We start from the raw sequence: 18888 nt of genomic DNA on the forward strand, positions 1-18888 counted from the left end.
AACAAGATGGATGCAAAGAGGCTCACTACAAGACACATAATAATTAAAAGACCAAAGTTAAAGATAAAGAGAAACTTTTAAAAGCAGCAAGAGAAAAGTTAACAGATGGTTGATGGAGTGGGGAGGGGGAGAATGGGTGAAGAGGTGAGGGGATTAAGAAGTATGAATGGGTGGTTACAGAATAGCCATGGGGATGTAAAGTACAGTATAGGAAATGGAGTAGCCGAAGAACTTGTACACATGACCCATGGATGTGAATCAATGGGGATTGCCTGGGGGAGTAGGGGGCACTTGTTGGAGGGGGGCAAAGAGGGAAAAATCAGGACAACTGTAATAGTATAATCAATAAAAAAATGAAAAATTTTATAGTAGAATCAGAAGGCAGAATTGAAGAAATTTCTTGGAAAGTAGAGCAAAATTAGGGGAGAATAGAACAGGAAAATTGCAAAACCAAGCTAGGAGCTCCATTATCCAAATAATAGGAAATGGAGAAAATGGAGAAGATGGAAGGGAGGAACCACCAGCAAAATTATTGAAAACATTTTCTCGCCCTGGCTGGTGTGGCTCAGTGGGATGAGTGCTGGCCTGCAAACCCAAAGGTCGCTGGTTCGATTGCAGTCAGGTCACATGCCTGGTGTGTGGGCCAGGTACCCAGTAGGGGGCATGGGAGAGGCAAACAGTTGATGTCACATCTATGTTTTTCTCCCTCTCGTTCTCCCTCCCTTCCCCTCTCTCTAGAAATGAGTAAATAAAATATAAAAAAAATTAAAAAAATTTCCTCAGAACTCATAGATGTAAATTTACAAATTGTAAAGGACTCAGTGAATTTCCAGCACGGTAGATCACAATATACATACCCATGCACTGGTGTTGTGAAATTTTTGGACAATGAAGGAAAGTTAAAGTGAGAAAAAAACAAGTTAGAAATCAAAGAACCTGGAATTCGAGTATGAGACATCGCACGCAACAGTATACTGGAAGCTAAAAGTCAACGAAGGAAGGCCTTCAGAATTCTGGGGAGTGTCACAACCCACTTTGAATTCCTTACCCAGGCAAAATTTTGCTAATTTGAAATGACTTCTCAAAGTCACTTTTAGGTATCAGAGTCACTGAAAATTTACTCTCCGGAAACCGCTGGAAGGTTTGCTTCACCAAAATGGAGTAAGCCAGGAGAAGGGGCTTCCGGAAACAGGAGGTCAGACCAGGGAGATTGCCAGAGTGGAGGTGACGGGGGGTTGTGGGCAGAGAGGGTGTCAGTCCAGCTGTGAGCAGATGAGAAGGATGTAGAAGAGTTTTCTTAGGAAGATGAACTTGGTAGACTGCATGATGTCTTCACTTCCTGAGAGTAGAGTCAAGCAGTTGGTAGGTAGTTTTGAATTGAGTATGTAGGAAGCTAAGTTGGAAAAAACCCAAGATAATTATTAACTTCAGAGAAAACAAAAAGTTGTGTAGGAAAGGAGAATTAATGCTATATTAATAAACATAGCTCAGCTCTGAATAATATTTATATCACCACAGTAAAAAAAGCTGAATACTGATCTAGCCAAAATTATTATATAACCATATTGAGGAAATGGGGTGAAGGGAAGGGTGTATGTGGGTATGGGTGATGTGTGTGGGGGTGGGGCTGATGGGGGAAAAGCAGGTCACATCTTCATTCTCCACAGGAAAAGTCAGCAGACGATACCAAAACAGAAAATTGAAAAGGAGCGATACAATTACACTACTTAGTTCTATGGTGTTAATAAAATAATCAGCTAAAAGAGTTGAGGGGAGGAAATTGGTGGCATATGGGATGGGACTTATAGTTTTAGCAACAAAACTTTCAGCGTCACTTAACACTTTAAACTATGTGCAAGAATAATTTTGAGGTTAATAAATACAAAAGCAGCAATTGCTACCATCATGGTACTTTATAACATGTGTGTACACATACATGTACATGCACAGAAACATTTTGGGGGCGTGTTGGCTGTGGGCCAGATCCTGTGCTGGGCCTTGGGAACACTGCGCGTGAGAACAAGTGTTCACCCCATTAACACTTTCTCTGGAGTGGTGGAAAGTAAGTTTCCAACACCTGCTATGGAACACAACAGGCCGTCCAGCAGTGCACTTCCGGTTTCAGTGAGTGAGATGCCCATACGTCAACTGAAATGGTCCCTAGGAGTTCAGTTATATGCCTTGGAGGCACTGCTGTGACATTGTATCTGTCGTCATACTACATTCTCACACAATCCCCACAAGGTAGGAACTGTTAGGTGGGGCTTAGAAGGAGCAGGTAGATTATCTAAAATTTTACAGCAAGTTGGTGACAGTTTGGATTTGAACTCGGGTCTTACCGATTCCAAATCCATTCCCCAGGTTGTGATAGATTGAAACATTTTCCCAGGTAATCTGGTATCTGCAGTGAACAAGATTGAGTGTCTGTCTTCAGGGGGAACTAATACCAAGATCATTCGCAGAGGTGACATTTTCTTTGTTTGAAAACTCTAGAGAAGGAGGTGCTCAGCAAGCGTGGGGTATTATCTTTAGTTTCTTCTGTGAGAGAGATTTTAGCATGGTAAGCACCTAAGTTCACCAGCAGAGTCCACTGTCAGGGAAATTGGAATTCATTCGGCATTTGTGGAGAACCCTCTAAATCAAACCCGTAGAGCTTCAGAGATGAATGAAACACCCACAAGCACGAGCATTGGTGCCCATGGAGTGTGTCCAATGCTCAATGCTCTGGGTTAAGACCTGACCTTGTATGATTAGAGTGGTTGTATATTTACTTCCCTATATTTTCTCAGTTGATGTTTTGGACCATGGTACTTTAATTTTAGAATAGTTGGGTATATTCTTAAGATGAAATGTTATTACTTTTATAAATTTGGAATATTTGCCTCTAGACTAGCCTTTCCCAAGTGTGTTCTGCAGAGCATTTGGCCACCAAGATGCTAAGTCAAGAGGTGACTGTCCACATAAATTTGAAAAATCCTGTATATTATATTCTCCTTTTGGAGGTTTACAATGCAGGTTAACATGTTAGAGACTCTGAGATGGCTTTATATGAAAGAACCGTATTTTACTACATTTAATCAGCATTTCCACAGTTTTTCTGAACATGGATTCATTCATTACTTCTAGAGTTATGTGGAACACATTTGAGGAAATAGGGCTCAAGGGTATAGTCCTTTTGCAGAAAATTCGTGCATCATGACCTTTAGGCTCATTTTAGCTCTGCAGTGGTGCGACTTTAATTTTGATTGTCAGTCAGTTTCATGTCAGTCACTTTGATTTGTAATTTGTTGGGCTGTGTTTAGTTACGACTCTGCAGATTATGACCTGCTGAAGGAGGAGGCACAAACCACGTGGCTGGGCAGGTATCGCCCATAGCATCTGAGCTCCCACTTCGGGGAAGTGAAAACCTGGGGGCTGTTTTGATTGAAGGCATAGTTTCAATACACACACAAACAAAGGAAACAAAGTCACAAGATTTATATTTATAGGTCCCAGAATGGGGGTGCAATGAGCCTTGGGAAAGGCAGTCCTCCATCCCTGGTCCCCTGCGAGCAGGAGAGAACAGGGTAGCAAGCATCTCTTACTTATAAGGAGGTTGGGGTGGCAGTCACTAATTTTTTCACAGGCTCAGCTCTGAGTGGTCATTTTACAAGCTGACCCAGGAAAGCAAGGCAGAAACTGGTGGTAGAAATCCTAAGCTTTGGTCTTTGTCTAAAAGTCCAGAAGCAGGAGTGGGCAGGGTTTTCATGCTGTGAAATGCTTAAGCAGCAACTCAGAAGGGCTGTTTTCTCATCACATGGGTTCTCATTGTCAAATATATACGTAAACAATGTCCTGTTTTCCCTTTGAAATCATATCTTTGAGGCATACTCTCAAAGCTTTGGTCGTGACCCACTATCTTCTTTGACATGTAATCTGGATATATGTACCCCAGCATTATAAATATTTTCTAATAAATTGTTTCAGAAATGATATATATTAACATGCACATATGCATACATGTGTAGTAGATGTTGTGTGTACATATGTATAGGCGCATCCACACACACACACACCATACATGGACAAATTTAAAGTGTACTCCAATGCACCATGATTTATTAAGGAAGGAAGTCATTTGTCTCCAGTTCGTGTGCAGCAGGAAATACCTCACACACAGAGTCCTTGTGTGATTGCATGGTTATATCTGTGTGATAAGCTCCTGGCAGGATGATTCCAGGTCAAAAGTATGTACATTCTCAATTTTAATAGGTCTTCTGTTGTTTGAAAGATCGGAGCAGTTTGCCTCTAGCCACTGTGTGGAGGTGTCAGTTTCAGCACCCCCATCTCGGGCCACAGGAGGGGCTGCTATGAAACCAAAAGCTGCTGTCCTTTTCCTCAATGGGAAACTCATGGTCTCACAAAGTACTCTTTTTTACATGTATTATTCTCCGTTTGTTATTTATCCATTTCTTTAATAGAATTGTAAAGGTATTTGGAGACTAGGAAGAGGGGGACAACTTTGTGCCCGAGTTGTTACTATCAGTGATTATTACACATAAAATTAATGGCAGTAGCTGAAAGCTTTATTTTATTATTAAACATTGTATGTAAATTTTTGTTTAGAAAACAGTTCATATGTTATTTATTTTGGCGTCAAATATTTGTTGCTATGAAATTTGGCATAAATAGATTCTGCCATACCAATAAAATTACGGTAGACTGGAGAAAAATCGCAGAGGTGGCAAGCTTGAGCATGAAGATACTTTGAAATTTCTCCATTTTTTTATGAAGTTTTTGTTTTTACTCTCTCATTGAACTGTAAAAAGACGTTTCAGTCTGCCGTGGAGGAATGTCAGTAACATAATCAACTCATTCTTTTTGCATAGAGGAGGAAGACAGTGGTGGTATAGTGCCCTTGGATGAGAAATGGATACGTTCGAGCTGCAGCTTCGGTTTTCCCTGAAAGCCTGCCTTGTTTGTCTTCATCTAATCCAGCTCCGATGGACATCTGTGGCAGCCGCCTGCACACTGCTCCAGTGAGATATTAGAAATGGCTGTACATTCAGGAGAAACTCCGAATTCTATATCCACATCACTGCTGGTAGTATTCATATTTTTGCACATACTGTTTATTGCTTGCATGTAAAGGAAATGAACTAGTTTTCAGAGTTGTTATTAATATGAATCTATATCATGTAGTAATGTCGAGACTGGAAAAATACATTTCTAGCATTAGCAGTCCTTCATTTCCTGTCTCCAACAGAAAATCCACTCCTTTGGAGAATAATGTAATTCCTGATAATAAAATAAGAGTTTTGATCAAGAACAGCGTACAGCTGCAAAGTGGAATGTAAAGGGTTAGTAAAAACCATATCTCATGTTATTTTTCAGCCCCCATACCACAGTTGATGCCAGGCTGGTTTGTTATTATGGAAAACAGTTGGGAAGTTAATGCAAAAACATAATACTCGCTTTATGTATTACTTTCTTAGTAAAGGATTTATTTGAAGATAGGAATCTAATCATTTATTTGATATATTAGAAGCTGTGGTTTCTAGGACACGATAGCAACATAAATTTAATAGTATCCCTGTAATAATTTAGTATTGTACATTTTGTAAAACTTCAAAATATTTTATTCTGTGGATTTCATGTTTTCAGAAGATTGAGATGTTTCTTTCCAAGATGACCAACAATATCTTTATTTTAATTAATTTTAAGTGGTACTGACAAATTCAAGCATACGCTTATATATAGTTAAGTGTGACAGAATGAGATAATTTATGTAAAACAGTAGAGCGCCTGGTGCAAAACAAGTACTTAATAAATATTTGTTGTTATAACTACTGTTGTAAAACTAATAACTTCAATAACATAGTCCCAATTTGGAGGGATTTGTGTGATGCAAAATATCTAAGTTACAAATAGAAATAATAAAGGTGGAACAGGCATGTACTGAGAGATTTTAGAGGTGCTGGGTAGAAGTTGTAAAAATGACAACATTAAATTCAGATAAAAATCACACCAAGTGTCCTTGAAATCGGAAGTGTGGCAGGTTCATGGTGGAGCCCGGGGCGGGGAGAGAAAGCGGGAGGGCTGCCGCAGAGTGAGGGAAAGCAGAGTCTTGTGAAGGGCCGGGTCCCTGGTTGCCTGGACCACGTCAGGGCAGAGCTCTGAGGCAGAGGCAAGCCCTGCATTCTTCCTTCCACTGTTCCTTGTATGTATGCAGACATGAAGAAATGACAAAACGTGGTTACAAAAACTGGCGCATGTAAACATTTGTATCTTACAGACAAAACTGATAAGCCACTCATTTAGCACTAACTGCGGGTGTGGCCTCATCCACATCAAAAGACAAACTGAAGTTTTCCATGAAGGAGAGGCCAAACAGTGCTGCCCTACTCCTTGGGCTGACTCTGTGTTCAGGCCCGGACCCAAACGGCTCACAGGCGCCCGGCTTCTCTGCTCCTGAGCAGCCAGGGGCTGTTCCTGGACCTGACTTCTGATGCGTCTTGTAGTCCCCAACCATCTTTCCCTTAAAAACACAAAATAAACATAAGAAACATGAATTCACATGACTTTCAAGGTGATATTGAGTTTCCCATATTTTCCTTTTTCCTCTCCAATATGTATATATGTGTATATATTTATTTTAAATTGAGGAATCACACTTATTTGCTATATATTTTCTGAGTCAAAAGAGTGAAATGAACTACCTGGTTAAGTGTTTGGTATCCATTGGTGTGATCTTGTGGAAGCTTAATATTCTTTCATATGGAAAACCCCTAAACCCCTTCTTCCCACAGATAGGTGCCTCAGGCTCAGACTATGAATGCTGTTTGTAGTGATGCTTTTGTAGGAATGAATTTGAAAATGTAACCTGTCAATTAGCAAAAGTACAAATAGCATATCAAATCTATTCTGTTTTGATGGTGGCCTGGGAAAGAAAGGTAAGAGGTGTGGAACAGACCCTGAAATGGGGGAAGGAGTCTCCTAAAGTAGAAGTGTGCGTGTGTGTGCGCCAGGGCGTGGGTGGGAGTCAACTAAGGATACCTTTATCCCAGGTTTTCAAAGATCTTGAAATTTAACTTAGGGTAGATTTTGTTTCCCGAGCTGTTGTGAGAGATACTCTAACCTTATGTGTATTCGTGCTGTAGTCTTTCCCATAAGTCAGCCTCCCGCCTTTCCTCATGGACTGGAGTCGCCCGGCCACCTGTGAGGCCACCAGCCCTATAGACAACACCAGGCCAAGGAATAACAATGAGTCAACAAAGGTGACTATGCTATTTAGTCAGCTTTTATTGATGCAGGTTCAATCTCAATCACTATCAATCAATCAAACGCAATAACAGAAACAGTCAGTAACAATATCACAGGAGAGAATTGGGAGATAAACCCGAGTCCCGAGAGTCCAGATAAGGTCTCATTTGGGAAGCAACTGGGTGGTCCACGTCTTCAAAGGCAGCCTCAGAGCTACCGGACTCTGGCGGAGAGCTCTCTCCCCCGAGGAAGAACATGCAGGACGTCTCAAGGTGATTCGCTCTCTGGATGTGTCGTCCAAGTCTGAAGTCCTCTGCTTATATACTCTCGTATGATGCAATGTCGTATCAGCTTCTGATTAACAAATATTGTTTTGTGAGCTTTGATAGGCACATGTGGTTTATGTTGCTCTACTGCGCATGCTCTGAGAGGCGGTGTTACCCTTCAGGTAAGCACGTGTTGACCACATCGTAATGCGCATGCTCCAAACATGGCTTCTCCACACCAACAAAGGAAAAGTGACAACTGGAGGTGCTTTCCCACAGACCTTACACATCTGAAATCACCTGTGATTCATGGTAATTAATGTTTCTGATTGTGTGTGAAGTATTGTTCTCAGAAGCATTGTCAGTTAAGATAATTTATCTTCTATTTTTTTGCTGAAAGCTTGCCAATATTGTTTGTCCTTTCAGAGAGCCAACATCTGGTTTTGTTTGTTTTCTCTATTGTGTTTCTATTCTCTGTTTCATTAAGTTCTGCTCTAACCTTTTTTACTTCCTTTTGCTTGCTTGGGGTTAGTTTGTCCTTTTTAGAGTATCTGAAGGCGAGAGGTTTTTGATTTGAGGTCATTTTTAATACAGCCATTTACTGTTACAATTTTTTCTCTAGCTGCATCCTATAAATTTTGTTATGTTATAGTCTTGTTTTCATTCAACTCAAAATACTTTCTTTGACCTAATGGTCCTTTAGGCATGTGTTGCTTAATTTCCACATATTTATGAATTCCCAGATTTCTATTATTGATTTAGAATTTCCCTGCATTGTGGTCAGAGGGCATACTTTGCATGATTTCAATCCTTTTCAATCTGTTGAGTCTTGTTTTATGGCCGACAATACGGTTTATCTGGGAGCGTGCACTTGGCAGAACCTCTGCTCTGTGAGTGGGGCTGGGTGGAAGAAGAGGCCCATGGCCTCTTAGTCGTCCCCAGGATTTAGCCTCTGCAGCCTTTTTAATATTCCTTGATTGGAGGCTCAGGGGAAAAGAAGCCCCATTTTTTTGGCTGTACCCACCTAGAGGGGAGATTTAATCATGCCAAGTTGGGGGAGGGGGAGGGAAGTTTGGGTTTCAGGCTCAAAATCCAAATACACTATTCTTACTGAGATTCAGGAGATTTTCTTCAGTAATTGTTTCTCCACTTGCTGTATGTCCTTGGGAGAATTTCCAGACACTTTATATTTCTTTTTATTTCACCAGTTATGGTTGTTTTGCTGGGGGCAGCAGGTCTGTGGGGCTCTTCACAGTGCCATTCTGGATGTAACTTTATCATTTAGGGAGAACATTACTCAAAATTTGAGGCTATCAATTCTCTTCTGGAATTTTCACTTGAATAAGCACATTTTTCAAAATTTTGTTTCAAATATCGACATTTTAATTAAGGGTAGACTCATGCTTTTTTATAATTGAAAGTTTCTTGTAATGAAAATGAAGTTGACATGTCAGTCATTAACTTACTGAGTTACTTTGCACTTCAATTTCATTATTTTATTTCTCCAATTAATGAAAACAATTAATTAGTATGTGCTGATTAATGCTTTTCATATCTTAACTATGTTAACTCCAAGATGGCAAGTGCTCAAATAGACATCCAGAAAACCTCATTTTCCTTCCCATCTACCCACTTCTATTGGAAAATACTAAGATAGCAAACATTGACTAAAGCAACCTCTATTCATTTAATGCAGAATATTATCTTGGGTCATGGCACAGAGAATAATGAAAAAGAAGAGGCATTCTATACTGACGATGTAATGCAGCCCTTAAAGATATGCACACAGGAAACATTCTTTCCTTTTTTTTTTTTTCTATGTTGCTTTCCTTTGTTGAGAGTTGTTTCCTGCACTCCTCCTGGTATGAAACTCTTAACTGGCTCTCACTGAGATAATGAGGTGATGACACCCGACAGGCATTTTTAAAGAAAGATAGAAACAATACAGAAGAAAGGACTTGAAATTGGAAATTGTGTGTCGTATCAGACTTAGATTACATTTTAATAAGGCATACTAGAAGTTTTATACTTTGAGCTGTACAGGAATACCCATTTGGAAATGATGCTATTGAGAAACTTTTCAATTTCTGAAACTTAGGCGATACTGCATCAACAACTGCCTTGTTGTAATGCTTTTACTCCCCAACTGGAACGCTGTAGTTTTAGTGAGTCGCTAGAACTTAAGAACTTTCTTAGAGCTGTTCCAAAGACCTGAATATGCTTGTTTTATTTCCTTTGGGCCTGATTCGTTTCCAGAATAACTCTACTGCACAATTCCTTTGTTAAACTTTAATTGCTTTCAAATTATATTGGAATCAGACAGCCTCAATAGGAATTTTCCTGTGAAATTATATTAGAATCTGGCTCAAAGGTTTTTTTTTTTTTTATAAAATGCGGATCAAAGTTATACATTGCACAAAAAACATTTTATCTTTTATAACATCAAGATGCTTCTTTATGGCAAAATGGAAATCTACAGTATTATTATAGCACAAGACTGGAATGGAAATTGACCTCTTGCAATTTTCAGTCATATTAAATAAATTTCCTTGCAAATATTTTTTTGAGCGAATCTCATTTCAATGAAATAATCTTAATACAAAAATCCCTATAACATACATGGTTCCCTTTCCCTTTTTTCTACTCATATTGAGAAATTATATTTATGCGAAATAGTTCCAAATATTCAATAAATGTATTTGAATTAAAAAAAATTCACGGGCAAATCTAGTAAAGACTCTTGCAGTGGGTTTGCAGAAAGGGAGCGGCCCCTGGTCTTCTGCACAGCTCCCCACTGCACAAGCCTTCACACGTAACCAGCAATGTGAAGCAGTTTGGGAAAAACAGGGACCAGGTTAAGAAAAGCCTATAATTCTATACTTTCTTTATTTTCTAAATCCACAGAAAGGAAACGTGAATACAGTTCTTCTTGTGGGTAAATTGATCTTCCCAGGAAGAGGAATTCATACTTCTAGAGCACCAAAGAGGTGATTTCCTCATTTATGAAAGTGTGAGAAAATGTCCTGAGTGGTGCTGTGTTGTAAGAGGCAAGTAGCAGGTGGGCAGTTAACTCCAGGGGACAGGCCATCCCACATAGCTCAGGACCGTTATTACTGTCAGTCCTTGCACAAAAGTACATACTCGAAACATTTTATGGGCATTGACTGGGCCATTATCCCTCAATGCAGTTCTGACCCCTGGGCCCTGGCCTTGCCTTGGTGAGATCCGTTGTGCTAACTCGCACAGCTTTGGCACGAGGATACTCTGTCAGTACCAGCCTCGGAGGCCTTTTCTTACTTCTGGATTACTGACAATTGGCCTATATTTTTACCATCTCATGTATTTGTATTAAATAAATTTTAATTATCAAAATCACTCTATTAATTTTAAGCATTTAAGACAGAAGAAACTTCTTCCTTCTTTTTTTTCTAAATTACCTTTACAAAACAGGCCAGTTAGGAGGACATTATTGATTTCTGGTATTTCTTAATTCTGTCATCTGATCAGCCAAAGGAAACCTTCTTTCCTTTTTTGGAACAGAAAGAAAAAATGTGTCCAGTATTATGTGTGGTCAAACCTATGCATTCAACCAAGAATTATTTTTATTCTGAATTTCATTAAGATATTTCAACGGGTTGCACAATACTCTTATCAAAACAGTTTCCCCAATAGTATTAGTTTCCATCGTCTCCTTATGAGTCACGGAAACTAAGCAGCGGGACCCTGTGGCGCATCTCCTCCAGCTGCAATGTGAAAAAAGAGCAGCCATACGGCCACCTGGAGGGCGGAAGCGCCTCCGAGCAGAAAGTAATAAGAGAATGTAACTGTAAGTGCAGAAGTGGAAGAAGCCCTGAAGACTTCGCAAAAGGAGCAGAGAATTTCAATGACGCCAGACCTGTAGTGGAGCAATGAGTGTAGTTGATACAGGGCAATTCCTTTCAGGCGTGTCCAACCTGTGGCCTGCAGGCCGCGTGCAGCCCAGGATGGCTATGAATGTGGCCCAACACAAAATCGTAAATTTATTTAAAACCTTTTTTCTTTGTTGCTCATTAGTTTTCATTAGTGTATTTAATGTGTGACCCAAGACAACTCTTCCTCTTCCTGTCCCAGAGATGCCGAAAAGTTGGACACCCTCGTGAGATGATTCATAACATCAGTGTGATTAACTCTGGGCAGTAGACTCTGTGCTTACATCATGTCATGTGGCCAGATGGTGGGAATTATAGAGGGTCAAGGCGTAGATGGAAGCCAGACTCCTTGATTTGAATCCTGGATCTCAGTGCTGCCAGCAATGTGTGGCCTTGATCAATGTATTTAATCTCATCGAGCCTCAGTTTCTTCAACTGTAATCTCAATATTTAAATCTTGAGGTGTTTGTTTTCATTCTTTTAGCACTCATGGGAACATCCGAATAAGTGCTCTTGGTACTCCATCATCGGTAGGGATGTCTAAATCATTAGAAAGTTCCTTTTACCATATACTCATAGTCCATAAAAGTATTCATTCAGTCATCCAACAACTGTTTGTTGGGCACTTTAAACAGTTCCAGGCACTGTGCTGGGGGATAGCAATAGTGATGAAGGGGCAGGAGCCATCCCTGCCCTTGTGCTGTCGATGAGCAGTGAGTGGGTAGGCTGCCTGATGACCTCCGCTTGCCAATCCATTCTCCACTCTTCCTGGAGACGTTGCAATGGACACCCTCTGTGTTCCACCTTCCAGCATCCCAGGGTTACACTGTTCTCCCCAGATCTCATTTCATATCCAAGAAGATTGATAGTGATGACATCCAATCATAGCTTTTGATTCCTCACTCAGAACTAGAAGTGGGTTTTTCCTAAGTCTAATAGCAATATGACGAAAGAGCAAACATTAAAATCTCTCACGACACTGAGAAAGATATAAAGACTAAAGAACTAGAACAGTCTCGTGCTTTTATTGCCTCACCTTGTGACATGGATTGATGAGCTCCGTCATTAAAATGGAATAGGCCATCCTTGTGGTTCTGTGTTCCCTTCGTGATGACAGGCAGGTCTGTGTGCTGATGAGTGAAGGAGGGACTTTACACTGCCAGTGGCCAAGAGCTCTGGGACTGCCCAACCCAGTCACCTGGCTTCTTTCTCACTCCCTTTCCCCCCCCTCTTTTTTTTAAAGATTTTATTTATTTATTTTTAGACAGAGGGGAAGGGAAGGAGAAAAACAGGGAGAGAAGCATCAGTGTGTGGTTGTGTCTCATGCGCCCCCTACTGGGCACCTGGCTCACAATCCAGGCAGGCATGTGCCCTGACTGGGGATCAGACCTGTGACCCTTTGGTTAGCAGGCCAGCACTCAATCCACTGAGCCACACCAGCCAAGGCCCTTTTCCCTTTTATCAAAGACAGTCACTCCTGTGGCCATTGGCTCCACCATAAGCTCTCTGTGCAGACAACCACGGACCTCCCTCTGCAGGATGTGACTAACTTAGCACGTGCTCAAGTTTCGGGAGAGGAGTATCACTCCCCGAGGCAATTCTCCTCAGGTGCTTCTCATCCTTTCTTCCTTTCCACAATCTAGGCACCAAAAGTAGCTGTGTTCCTTAGGAAGGAACAACTTCAACGGCCTGAATGTCAGAACACTTGAAGGAAGATGATGAAATGATTTGTGAAGATGAGTGAAGCCATACTCTGAAATGAGGAGTAAATATGCTAACCGTGTGGAATTTTGTATGCTATTGCCTGTTGGTCCAGACAAATAATTAAAAAGTTAACTATGCCTGACTCTTCTATACTTAGGCTACAACTTCCCTCTCAGAGATGCAAATATAGGCAACTAGGCACTCCTTGCTTGGATGAAGGGCACAGGGATGAGTTTTGACTTTGACAAAGGGGATCTCTCCTGGGTAAGGAGAGCTCTGGGGAGTTGAAGCTGTTTCCATAAGGAGATAGGAGTCCTAACTGGAGGGAAGGAGCCAAGAATCTTGAATGAGTTTTGAAGTTTGGGAAACCTGTGTGGGTTCACTGCTTAGGAAGGGCTCCCCAAAACCCAGCCAATGTGGTGCACCACATGTGGAGGGGCAGGCCGATCCTGAGACACCCGATGAATGCTAAAGCCTAAGGGTTATGGGTTAGGAATGGTCCCAGCATTCTGGGGGCTGAGGCCGGAATCTTGTCAGGATCTCCCTATCCCTCTTAGCTTCAGATCACCAGCCAAGCATGAGCACCCCGAGGGCACTGGGGGCAATAATGCTGCAGTGGCTAGACTGGCCCCCACTGGAAATGCTAGGTGCCTGGTCAGCTTCAGGGAGAGAGGCACCCCCGAGATGGTTCTTAGACTTCCTGCTAATGAGGATATGTGGAGGGACAAGTGCTTCATTAGACAAAATAAGAGCAATGGGACCATTTTCGATGCCCAAGCTGATAAAAGGAGTCTTACCCATTACTTACACACAGCAAACTATAAAGAAGATACAGTGGGTTCAGGTACAAACCCACAGTTCCTCTTCACTAAGTGTTACTAGTCCTGATGTGTTGTGGGAAAGTGAACAAACATGGTTCTCTCTGGATCCTTCCCTTGAGTTGCTGGTTGTTCTCTTCCAAGCCAAGCTTTTTTCCTCATAATTTTTCCCCTCAGTACTGATCCTTAGTTTTCAGCTGATGTACTTGTTCTGAGTGCAGTCTGGGAGTCCTGACACTTTTTCAGTGGATTCCTTCGGAAGCCTGCCCTCCCTCCCCAGAGTTCTGTGCAATGATGGCGGCCACACTGGCTTGTTGATGAAATTGGCCACATGAAGCCACAGCTCTCTGCTTTTCTCTGTCCTGTAGGCTGCATTAGTGTCCTCTAAAGAAACTTCTTTCCCTCCAGTGACATCAGCATTCTCCAAAATGTAATGATATTGTCACACTTATCGCCATTCTGGTTGTAAAAGGTCACTTTTTGCTTGTAATATGACTGGAAAAAAACTCCCACAATCCCTCACAACATACCAGGCCCCCTATGTAGTAACATGAAATCTGGGTAACACGGGGTGTAATTATTTAATCCATTCATTTCCAGCTTTATGTGTGATAGATAATTATTAGGTTAAGCACTACGACCTTTTCTTACCTCAAATGGAATTTGAAAGAATGTTTAGTTTTCAAGAGTCACTTAGATAAGAAAGAGTTGAAAACACTGTGAAAGTAAATGGAATTGTTGCTGTCTGGAGAACTTCCTATGGCCACTAAATAGCAACACTTTTTGCTTTTTTTAACACTCATCACTTTTGCTTCTAATGGAGAGGCAGCATTTGGACCTCGTGTGTGGACTGTTCATTGCCCACATTAACGTGGCATCTCTTAGGGCCAGACGGGTAGATGAAAGTAAGCTCTTCGATTGCCCATCTCCATTGATAAAGCAGACTGTTTCGTAACGTTAGAGCATCAAAGGCAAACAAATGCAGCACGTGGACTATTTGCTTTATTTTGGTGTATACACAGAGGTAGATTTTCAGTGGTCTTCAGCCACCAGAACACTATATATAAAGCACTAACAGAACTTTCCAAAGTTGCTACCTGAAAACACTCTAGCAAGCTACTCAGAAGCAGATAAACTAGATGGTCATTTGATTCGTAGGAATCACAAGCTACTGAATTTGATCTAGACCTAGTACATTAAAATTTTAATAGCTTTGTTTTAACTGGATTTTAGACCAGGTTCTAAAAAATCAGCAATTACTGAATTACTGAATTGCGTTGTTAGGAAACGGGCAGGGCTCTTCGCAGCGGCACAGTGAGTACAGAATTAGGTGACTGACAGGCTTGAGGGCCACTCTGGGACTAGAACTCTCAGCACTTACACAAAGGACAAGTCCCTTCTTGGACAGGATGTCAGACTGTGGGAAGTGACCCAGAGGAAAAGTGTGTGTCAACAGTAGTCCCTTTAATTCTGTCCCCCCACATCATTAATTAATCCTACCCAGCTGAACCACTACTTTGTTTTATTCCTTTACAAATTTATATCACAAAACTCCTATTTATTGAATGAGCATTGGTAAGTTTTTTCAACATACACATTTTATTTATTTACATGCGCAATTTCTAGTCAGGGCCAGTGAATCTTTTTTTTTTTTTTTTTTTTTCAGTGTGTTGCTTAATTTCTCTGTTACCATGTTGATTTTTTGCCTGGAGATATATGCAGTGGTGACAGTGGGGTGTTTAAATCCCCTATTATGACTGTGTTGCCATTCATCTCTCCCTTAGTATCCACCAAGATTTTCTTTACAAATTTAAGTGCTCCTCTGTTGGGTGCATGTATGTTTACAAGATTGTATCATCTGCTGGATTGATCCCTTCCTTGTCTCTTGTTATGGCCTTTGTTTTGAAGTCTGTTTTGTCTAATATAAGTATTCCTACCCCAGCTGTATTTTTACCAGTTTCATGGAATGTTTTTTTTTTTTCATCTCAATCCTCATTTAATCTTAGCTCTATAAGTAATACATATTTAATGGTCACCATCGGCTCTTATACTGATATCTCTCCAACCATCTTGGTAGCCTGAAACTAGTTCCTTAACAGGTTTCTATGGAAGGGCTCATGGAAATCGTATTCTTGCATGCTCTTGTGTGTTAGTGACATCTTGTTTTTTTTTTTTTATTGTTATTCAATTACAGATGTATGCCTTTTCTCCCCATCCCTCCACCCCACCCCAGGTGAACCCACCTCCCTCCCCCACCTCCACCCTCCCCCTTGGTTTTGTCCATGTGTCCTTTATAGTAGTAGGGCCAGTGAATCTTATGTAGTGACATGTTATTATACATGTGTTTCAACTTCCATTCATCAGAAATGCTTAACAAATGTCCCCCCGTATTGTTATGAAATTATTCCTGCAGCAAAGTGTTCCCATGGATGTGTCTGATTGACGTATTATCTGTTTTTAGAGGTGTGGAGAATTCTGGGGAGCAGTCCAGCCGACAGGGGTCCCTAAGTAACTGGGGGGATAGGTGCTGCTGCTCACTGAGATACCTCCTGGGATCCTAGGCAGCCAGGCTCACTCTGAAGCAGAAAATAGAATTAAAATCAGCTTCACGTGTTGCTGAAGTTGCAAAAACCCAAATGGTGATTTTACGGAATGCTTGTCCGATAGTCTGCAGTGGCCTGTCACACAACGCACGCGCTGTGTTTTGGGGAGCGGGCATCTGTAGCCACAGATGCGGTGGCTGGTGGACAGCAGAAGGGGTATGCGGAGGGCGTCTGAAGATGGCCTGGGAAAGGTGGGCAAGGCCAAGAGCAGTAACGAAGCTCCTGCCTCTGACTTGTTTCTCTTCTCCCTCCTCTATTGCTGCTAATTAAACATGATTACTAATGTCTGACATTTCTCCCTTGGCAGTGAGGGGGACAGGGTGTGTCATTTGTGTATTCAACAAATACTTTTTGAGTTCTTACTCTGTGTCCATTCGTGTGCTGGTGGTAAGGAAATCTCAGTGTAATTCAGAGCATCTTCTACAAGCTGTATGGATGGCAGAAATTATATGGTCAGAGAAGATTAAAAAACAAAACCATCCTGAGCTGAACAAGGAACGCTTCATGGAGAAGGTGGGCATAAGACTTGAAAGTTGGAGAGGAAAGTTGGAGAGGCAGGTGAGGAGGAGGGATCGTCCAGTTGTGTAGACCAGCAGGGGACAGGTGTGAGGAGGGTGAAACAGGTGGTCTGATACCACCTGTTTTTAAATATGTATGAGACAGTGGAGAGATGTTAAGATAAAAGGCAGGGCAAAGGAATCGGATGGAGTACTTTGAGAGCTAAAATACGAAATTCGACCTTTATTTATAGGAAAGAATGGATCCGTTATGCAAGTTAATTATTGAGCACTTAAGTAGGAGGCACTGGCATAGACATGGAGATGTCTATCGAGGGGTGAAGAACACACAGCCGTTTCTCTCCCAGGGAGTCACCGGGGTGGGGCGGGCAGTGTTCATTCACCTGGTCAATACAGAGTCAGATTGGGCGCCTGCCTGGAAATGCCTGTGTGTGCAGGCTGCATAGGGGAAGGGCTCAACACAGGAAACACGGTGGCTGTCCCTCCAGCCCCAGCCCTGGAGCCACACACTGCAGTTTCTCTCCTTTGGCTCTGGCCTCTTTCAAGCTGCGGTCCCTTCACTGGCGCTTAGGGTGAGTATTTGTGAGTGACTGAGTCTGCGCGCAGACCCTTTAAGAGGATGCCTGGGTTTCCAGCTACTATCTGTTTCCCCTGGAGGGCATCACCACTGCTTTTCACAGCCTGGTGTTGAGAGGACTCCTCTTCCTGGCACTAGTGCTGTGGGCGGGGGAGCCCAGGGTGGGGCTGAGACTCCTACCTCTGCAGCCCAGATATCTCTCCGTGGTTCTGAACCACCACAAGTGAGCATGGGACCGGCCCCTCCTACCAGTCTCCTCCTGGCTCCCTCTTTACATTCTCAGTTATAAGAGTTCTGTTCAGCTAGTCTGCAGATGGTTCTCCAGGTTGACCGTTCAGTAATTTAGTTGTAATTTTGATGCAGTCATTGGAGGGGCGGAGAAAGGCACGTTCCTGCTCCACTGGTTTGCCTGGAACTCTTGCAGCCTCTTCCCTCAACCAGAGACAACAACAGGGCCCAGAAGAGTTTTAGGCATGGGGCTGATGTTTTCTGGAGATTAGCCCCCACGTTATTCCTGCTGGATCAGAATGGAGGGAGATAAGCCTTTCACCCAGAAGTACCGGCAGGTGGAGAGAGTCCAGGGCCAAAACGCAGACGAGGTAGGATGGCTACCTCCTGGCCTGAGAGCGGGTGTCTGAGGCTGCCTCCTCTGCCTCATCCCAAGCTCTTCTTCCCTCCATGAGCCACTCATCTAACAAACAGGTGAGTCCAGATGCAAGTTAAGCTGCTGACCTTCCGTTTTCTTTTTTGGGGGGAGTCATTTGCAAATTTTTTACATTGCTCCTTAGCCTCTAAGAAGTATTACCTAGTGATCTCTCTTTAAAAGTCTTGCTTATAAATTGTCCTTAAAAAACTTTATTGTGCTTGTGAGCAATCCTCCCAGGTAGCATTGGAACACCTTAGAGGTAAGGACTGTGTTTTCAATCTCTTTGACAGGCTCCCACAGCATAGCGTTCTCCCATAGGCCTTTGACGCCTGCCAGATTTCCCAAAGAGATCAAAGATTCTGCATTTACTGGCAAACACGAACAAACCTCAGTAACAACTAATTACTAATTTAGTTATCGTTTTGGAAATGTAAAAATAAAGCCTGTGTGTGTGTGTGTATTTTACCCCATCTTTTCTTAGCAATCATTGCTGCATTCATGGTAAAAATCTTTGCCATCTGGACAGCACCCAGCAGCCTCTAGCCTTTTAATATTAACCTAAAGCTGTATCACCCCTTTTCTTTTCGATGTGTTGACAACACACTT

General features: G+C 42.0%; 1 protein-coding gene across 1 annotated transcript in view; it reads left to right on the top strand.

Annotated features, from left to right (window-relative positions):
• The window catches only part of CA8 (carbonic anhydrase 8), a 99529-nt gene extending 93704 nt beyond the window's left edge, over positions 1 to 5825 (top strand). The window contains exon 9 of the mRNA XM_024572197.4: positions 4869 to 5825. The gene's annotated coding sequence lies outside the window, so the exon portion shown is untranslated. The remainder of the gene's footprint in view (positions 1 to 4868) is intronic.
• Positions 5826 to 18888: the final 13063 nt, after the last annotated feature.

This window comes from Desmodus rotundus, chromosome 8 (assembly GCF_022682495.2).
Source record: "Desmodus rotundus isolate HL8 chromosome 8, HLdesRot8A.1, whole genome shotgun sequence".
Lineage (NCBI taxonomy): Eukaryota > Metazoa > Chordata > Mammalia > Chiroptera > Phyllostomidae > Desmodus > Desmodus rotundus.